General features: G+C 38.5%; 1 long non-coding RNA gene across 1 annotated transcript; it reads left to right on the forward strand.

Moving 5' to 3' along the window:
- Window positions 1-4,238: 4,238 nt before the first annotated feature.
- On the forward strand, window positions 4,239-7,922 carry LOC125935656 (uncharacterized). The gene is made up of 3 exons (XR_007461739.1): window positions 4,239-4,778; window positions 6,738-6,845; window positions 7,778-7,922. It is a non-coding gene; the product is annotated as an uncharacterized LOC125935656 (long non-coding RNA).
- Window positions 7,923-8,455: the final 533 nt, after the last annotated feature.

Genomic DNA, 8,455 nt, shown 5'->3' on the forward strand with positions numbered 1-8,455 from the left:
TTTTCACATTCTAATTAATATCTCTGAAAATAAGATGAGTCTTAAATTTATATTGTTGGCAGCATTTTTTCTTTCATATAAAATTAATGATACACTTTACAGTCTCAGTGAAATGTACTTTACATTTCTTCTTTACCTGTTTATTGTGTATTCCCGCTGGATAGGCCTGTCCCTTCATTACAGTAAGAGGTACTGTATTCATTTCTCATAATTCACAATTTAAAATAGAACATTTTCATTAGCTTTTCTTTTAATAGTTTTAAACATGTGTTTATATCTGCTGCCACTCATTTACATAGTGAGTGGGGCGTAAAAATGTTCTCTCTTCTCTGATAAGCACTCTGCAAAATCATCAGCTGCAATTGCCTGCTGACATGAGAATGACAAGTTAGTCTCTTTTAGCATAGAGTAAGGTGTGGGCATCCATGAACCATCCTGGATTTAGCAGACTGAGCTTTACCTCAAGATTTCTCTGTTACTCAGTGGTCACTTCCTATGTTAAGGGTTCCATTGTCTCTACTGTATCTAGACTTTAGCTCCTTAGCTTTTAACATGAAATTCTGCGTGGGCTCCCTTATCTGTCTTTATGCTCATTATTTAAGTGTTGCCGTTAGAGTGGGTGCTAGAATGCTGTCTGAATTGTCATGGCAACCAGAAACTCATTTTTCTAATCTTGTCATTGGTTATCAATAGTTACTTTATAAATCTATTATATAAAAAGGCTCCACATGCCAGATCTAATCAATCTTGTATGGATGACTTTTTTTCCCCTCAAATATTTTACGATTAATTAGACATCAGATTCCCAACTGTTTTCTTCACTGGTTAGTGTGCCAATAACCTAAAGACAATGACTGTTTAGTGAGGTTGGGGACAATAATATGTCAATTCAAAATTCAGAGTCCCTGGCCATATGTCTAATTTATTTTCTCCTTTTTACTTTTCTGTGATAATTAAACATAATTACAGAGAATTTATAAAAGTAGAGTACTCATATCCTGGATTCAGTACTTTCATGAATCAGCCTGAGGAGATGCACTAGCTCTTTCTTTGTAGATTGAAATGGGTCCTTTTAACTTTGTTCGTAATTTTATAGCATCCACTCCCAGTGGTATTAACAATACCTTAAAAGAGGTACCAAATACTGTTTCTTCTCTGTCAATTCCTGGAATACAGAGAAGCAAAGAAGATGGAAGACTAGAACTAAATACAGTAATGTCTAAGTTGGAAGTAGAAACATGTGTTTTCATAAAGGATTTAATTCGTAGTGGTTCAAACCACTATGCTTGGGTTTGAATTATTGCCTTTGCTTTTGATGATGGTGGATTTATATAAATGCAGAATGATTATCGATTGCTTTGATTTGATTTATGATAGCCTTATTGGATACCAAAATTGATGACAGGCATAGTCATCTGGGATTTCCATTGTATCTCAGTGGGCCCTTAGCATGTAGGGAACAAGATTAGGATGTTTGCTCTAGTAGCTCAATGAATGGGACTGTACAGAGATATTTCATGTCACATGTTATGTGCCGTGGAATGTGCATTTTATAAATAGTTTATGAGCTGTGGCGCCTGGGTGTTTCAGTTGGTTGGACATCTGACTTTGGCTCAGGTCATGATCTCACAGTTTGTGAGTTTGAGCCCTACATCAGGCTCTGGGCTGACAGCTCTGAGCTTGGAGCCTGCTTCAGATTCTGTGTCTCTGTCTCTCTCTGCCCGTCCTTTGCTCATGTTCTGTCTCTCTCTCTCTCACAAAAATAAATAAATGTTAAAAAAAAAAAGGCCAGTGTATGAGTCATCAATTTATTGAGCAATATCTTAGCTGATTTTTTTTTTTTTATGGAGAACATAACATCTTCTGTAGCTTGTTATTATTCCTTATGTTAGATGCTTTTCTTCTCTCTGGATAATTCAGGCATAAATAAATAGATAAATAAATAAATAAACAATAAATAAATAAATAAATAAATAAGGTTTAAAAATACCTGAATTGTTTGCTAGGCTTGAATTCCCTAAGCTTGGTATGCACATCAAAGACACTTTGTCAGTAAGAATGTTAAAGACTCTCTCTCTCTCTCTCTCAGGCCTCCTGATGCAGAAGCTTTCAGATGTAGTACCCTAGATGTGTCTTTTTAAATAGATTTCACGTATCTCTGGCCCTCCATAGCCCTACTACTCTGCTACTGATGTATTTGGTGTATACCTGATAATTTGTGTCTCTTGATTTAAGAATTTTGAGAGATTCATATGCATGGAATCCTTCTAAATTTCTGCCTTGCAAGTCAGCTTTTGATTGTATGCATGCTTATCCATTCTTTTATATTTGTGTTGCACTTTACATCTTGCAAAGTGCCTTCATTTTATTCTCTCTACTACCTGATGAGATAGGGCATGGTGATCTACATGGATTGACAGGTTGGTTCACTGCTGATGAGCCCCTGTTGAGAGGACACGTGGTGCCTCCAAGTTGGTCCACACAAGCATAGAACTCTGAACCTGCACCAGGCCAGATATGCCCAGAGGGGACATTTTATTTTTTTATGATTATTTTTTATTTACTTAAAACTTTTTAAGTGTTTTTTTTTTTAATTGAGAGAGAGAGACAGAGAGAGAGAGAGAGAGAGAGAGAGAGAGAGAATGAGTGGGGGAGGGTCAGAGGAAGAGGGAAAGAGAGAATCCCAAGCAGGCTCTGTGTTGTCAGCACAGGGCCCGATATGGGGCTCAAACCCACGAACCGTGAGATCATGACCTGAGCTGAAATTGAGAGTCAGATGGTAAGCTGACTGAACCACCCAGTGCCCCCAGAGTAGACACTTTATAATCCTCACCAAGGTGTGCTGTGACTGGCAGCAACACTGAGGTAAGCAAACTAGGGATTATTATCCCCTTTTATGACATGCACAACTTGAGAAGTTCAGAGATAATCACTAGCTTTTTCAGAGTTTCACAGGTAATGAGTGGCTGGGTTCAACAAAGTGACTTGGTTTAATCCAGTGCTTTTTCTGTCATACTAGAAATGGTTCTTGCATGTTCTTTTAGATGCCCACATAATTCCACTGACATATTTTAGCACATATTCTTGTTGTTCACTGAAACTGGTTCTTGGCCATAAAACTACGTAAAAAGATTTTTCTCTGTCTCATTAATCAGGAGAAATTCAATGAACTTTGTGACTTGCATTAGAAAACAATCATACAAACAAATCAGCAGTATAATAACTTTTGAAATTCCGGACTACACTTCACGTCCAAATTAACAAATGAGAACATCATTAAAGTTTCTGGGTGTTTTCATAAAGACAATGATGTGTATAAGATCATTCTTAATGATATGATTGTCTTGTGATATCCTGGAAGCAGTGCTTGGCTGGAGGTAAGGAAACTCAACTTTGGTCCTGATATTCCTCCTGACTTCATCAAACAAAAGAATTTATTTACTTGCAATATGAACGAATCCTTAAATAAGAGTATTGTTTAATGGAAACCATTATCCAAATATATAAATATCCTAATAGTTATCCAACAAGAAAACAAGAATCTGTGTTCTTTCAGATGCCAGTTTTGTGTGGCTTGTTCCTGAATTTTTATGTGAATCAGTTGTTACTGGAAAACAAAACAAAGCCCCTATCTATAACATAGGCCCTTGTTACTAAAGTATGGTGCCAAAACTAGTGATCTCAGCATCATTTGAGAGCTTGTTGGATATAAGGATTCTCAGGTCCACCCAAACCTTATGAATCAGAATCTGGATTTTACAAAGAGCCCTGAGCGGTTTCTGTGCACATCAAAGTTTGAGAAGCCCTAGTCTAGAATGGTATATGTTCCAGCACTGACATAAAATTATATCAGGACACAGGTATAAGCGGCTGTTTACCAGATGTGCTCAGAGAGGTCATCAGTATGTCAGTATACCAAGAATGTCCTTGGAAAATGCCACTGTTCATCAATGGGAGAACTCTGTGACAGTAGGTGGTATTTACTGTTAAGAAACATCCCTCGTAGGGTGCCCGAGTAGCTCAGCCACTTAAATGAGTTCGGCTCAGGTCATGATCTTGTGGTTCATAAGTTCCAGCCCCTCATGGGGCCCTGTGCTGACAGCTCAGAGCCTGGAGCCTGCTTTGGATTTTGTGTCTCCCTCTCTCTCTGACCCTCCCCCACTCACACTCTGTCTGTTAAAAATAAATAAATATATTTTTTTGGTTTTTTAAAAAGAAAAAACATCCCTATTCATGTTTCTTCTATCTGGTACACACCTTGGAGAACACCATTTCCAAGCTCCATTTTAAGGCTCTGAGGTGATGAGGGCCCATGTCATCCATTCTGAAGCACAAATCGTGGATCTGTTTGAATAGCACACAAGCTCATTAGCGTTATCTGGGTGATGGAGGCTGTTCTGTGAAAACTTGTGTCTTTCAGATTTTTGATGTTTTTTGCTTTCCTGGTTTACAGTGGGGAGGGTTTTGAAACTTCGGTTAAGTTTCTCTTGTGCCTTCTTGTCCTGTTTGGACATCCTGATGCTCATCTGAGCATCCCCTCCAGTTGTGAAAATTGTTTCTCTTCTGGCTATTCCTGAAGGTGGACTGTACTCTCCATGCTCAAGGTGGCTGCGTGTCTGCTTTCGGTAGGGCTGCTCCTCCCTGTGGCTGAACCCAGCTTCTGATCCTTCTCTTCCTGGCTTGCTCTGCCTCAAGCCAGTCCACAGATCTTCAGCGTCCCTTGCCCTGCATGGAAATCTAGGCGATGAGCATGAGAGTGTGAATGCGCCGCACAGCAGGTAAGGCTGCGAGCACATTAGTCATGGGGAGCTGAATTTGGTTTTAATTTTAGCTGTCAGAACAGCTGATTCTGCTAAATAAAAGTGTGAGCAACACACAGTCTAATTTGGTTAATAGAAAAAACTGAATCTCACAATCAAATCAGATTGGATATTTTATGATCCAGTCAGTTGTGGAAATGAAGTAATGTGACTTAAGCTCCTAGCAGGATGCTTGGTCTACAGCAGGTATAGTAAGTGCTAGGTCTCTTTCTTCTGGCAATTAACTCAAATAAAATTGAACAGGGCTGCTCTGATGTGGGGGGTAAACCTGGCTTTGGTGTCCATAGTCTCTCTGTGTTCTTGGGCGATATATTAAGCATCATAAGAAAAATCTGAAGCCATTAAACTCTACCGGACAACCCAACCATTACAGTTAGCAGCACGTCATCAAGAAAAGTCATTATTTTTTTGATAATGATTTTCCTGTAATTGATAAAAAGTCTTTGCAAAACCCAGGGTCTCTCTAGAAGTGTGATGCCAGCTTGCGAATGAACAGTATGCGTTCTGTTCAACTTGGTTCAAATCATTGAGCATCTGGTTTATGTAGATAATAGAGAGCATTTGTCCAGACACCTGGCATGTGCAAATTGCTTCTCATTTTTATACTTGCAAATGAGGAATCCAAGACCCCTGCAAGGTTATGAATAAATAACAGGGCTAAAGGCTTACAGACCAAAGTCATCATTAAAATAAACAAGCTTTTGCTCAAGATTTAACAAGACAGCCACTCTCTAAACTGCATTCCCAGTTCTTCATTGTCATCTCTATGGCTTATGTTCACCAGTCATTTCTCTTTTTTTTTGAGAAAAGGGATTGTCCTCATTTCCTCATTGTGATGGCCTCTGACAGATGGTGCACTAAGGAAATACAGTTTAATATAGTGAGCTTGGTTGGTACTAGAATGAGGTTAGAGGCCTTTGACTTTCTATCCTTGGCAAAGTCTCATAAAAGAGTTGGCCCTGGACAAAATTGTAAGTGCATCCTTCCATTCTGTGAGGTTCCTCTTTCTGAATCCTGAATTTTCCCTTTGGGGGATTACCTCTCTCAAGTGTTCTTTTTCTTCTTCTCCCTTTTGAAAATGTGTTTTCAGGAGAAATGCAGAAAAAAAACTCATACTAATGAGCAGACAGTTGTTACAACCATAATATATTCTTTTTTGCTGAGAATATTGATATTTTTAACTGGAGACAAGAAACCACATGTCAAAGAAAAAAAAGAATCTGTTAATTGCAGAATGTTAGGCATTAGTGAGCAGGTGGAGAAAATATTTCAATGGGGGAAGGAGATCTTAAGTTCCATTTACTCCACACAGGCTCCACACTTGCTTTGCCTACACATAAGAATGACTGCTTTTTCAGGCTTATAAAGTCAGGATTGAGGTGAAATGGTGGAGGAAATGAGTGGATATATGTGAGGATAAGTAGAAGAAAAGAAAAAGGAGAAATATTTGTGTAATGCTGTGGGGTTCAAGTTACCTTATTAGTTAAGAAATTAAGGCTTTAGTCTAAGAGATGGAAAACAAGGATGCTTACAATCCCTACCTAATATCATAGACACTATCCTCAAAATCTGGTGTGCTTGCAATGTAAAGACATTCTTTTGAAGACGGATAAGTCCTTATGTAAAAGCTTCCAATAATTATTCATTTATTAAAAATATTTTCAAAAAATATTTTCAGTTGTTTTAATTTGGAGTTGCTTAAAGTAATGCCCTTTTGCAGAGACAATAAATCATCAGTAGTAAAATTTAATCAGATAGAGCATGGCAGCCAGCTTCTAAGATGGCCCCAGTAACTTGCCTCCTGGTGTTCACATACTTGTGTAGGTCTTTTTATGCATTGAATATTGTTGATCTGTGTAAGATAGATCAAGGAGGATATTCTGGAAATGACACTGTGTCGCTTTTGAAAATCCACAGAAGCTTCTGTTTTGTACCCTCTGTATCACTTGCTCTGGAGGAAGTCAGATGCCATGTGATAAGAATACACAATCAGCCTCAATGGAAAGCCCATGAGCAGAGGAAGAAGTAAGGTCTCCTGCTATCAACCAGCTCCAACTTGCCAACTAAATGAATGACTCCTAATGGAAACAGATTCTTTAATCTCAGTCATGCCCTCAGAGGACAACCCAGACAACATCCTGATTACATCCATATCAGAGAGCCTTAACCACAACCACCTACATAAACTCCTTCCAAATTCTAGACTCATAAAAGCTATGAAAGATGATAAATGTTTATTGTTATTTAAGCCAGTGATTTTGAGGGTAATTTGTTACACATCAATAGATAACTAGTGCATATGTATATGGCACGGATCTAGGCTTGGAAGTTTGGATGTTAAAGTTAAAGAATCAAGTCAATAAATGTGACTCAGTGACCTACTATGGCCAAGCATGATTGTATTGTAGACATTACAGTTATAATAAAAAAACATGTCCCCAATTCTAAGATAATTTAGGGTATGGTTGGGTAAATCATACCCTAAATGGTTGGATAAACCAACATTTAGGATATGGTTGGATAAAGTTTATCCATATCACCAAAGAAAAGAGCACAGGAAAAGATGTGCTTGTGTTCTACAGATATTATGATGTGTAGAAAGGAGGCCAGAGTTGAGTATATCAGACAGATAATTAATGACTTGTGGAGGAGGCAGCACCAGAGGTGTCCCAAAAAAGAATCAGGACCATGTGAATGGATTTGATAGAGGTTTTTCTGGTGGGAAGAATGTAACCTTAAGGTATGGTGATGGAAATGAGCAAACTCATTATAGAAGGTGTAGTGTGAATGTGTGTGTGTGTGTGTGCACGCATGTGTGCATATAGACAGGTCTTAAAGGATAGTTTCTGATTTATTTGATCTTGGAATATAACCTGAGAAGTAGAAAAATATTAAAAACTCTTAAACATTAGCAATAATCTTGGAATCAGATTTTAAGAAACCTCATTTGACTTTAGACTATAGGATGCATTAGGAGGACGTGAAGATCACTGACAGGTTCCCATGGTGATACTGTTTTGCTGTGCTTGGGCTGACCACTCCTGAGTTAGTAAGGTAATGACAGATCTAAGGACTATTTTATTAGTATCCAGCTTTCCTATTAAATTGCAAATATTCTCCACAAGGAGAGGGACCATGTCTGCTAGAATCTTTGTCATGTCTCCAGTACATTTTATTGCACACATCTAAGTGAAAAATGAGACACCAAGTATTTCTGTTCTTGTTCTCTGCTGTATATGTTCTCTCACTGCCTAGAATACACCCATACTCTCCATTTCTCTTCCTGAACAGCTTTTTACTGCACCCCTCATATTCTGTCTATCCAGAAAAGAGTTAATGTAGCCAACCTGAGACTGTTGTCTTCAGAAGATCTGCTCGCATGGCTGGCCCTCAGCTGGGGTGAAGAATATGAATTTCTGGAGAGTTCCCACCATTCCCTATCTGGTAAGAGTGGTTGGTAATACCTATGCTACTTGTACATATAGTGTTCATCCAGGATACCTGCTTACTTCTGGGAGTCTGGAAATTTGGTATGGGCTAAGAAGAGAGTGCCTGTGTGGCCAGACCCCAGCAAAACTTTAGGCATTCATTCTCTAATGAGTTTCCTGGTAGACAACATTTCACACATGTTATCA

This window comes from Panthera uncia (genome assembly GCF_023721935.1).
Source record: "Panthera uncia isolate 11264 chromosome A1 unlocalized genomic scaffold, Puncia_PCG_1.0 HiC_scaffold_17, whole genome shotgun sequence".
Lineage (NCBI taxonomy): Eukaryota > Metazoa > Chordata > Mammalia > Carnivora > Felidae > Panthera > Panthera uncia.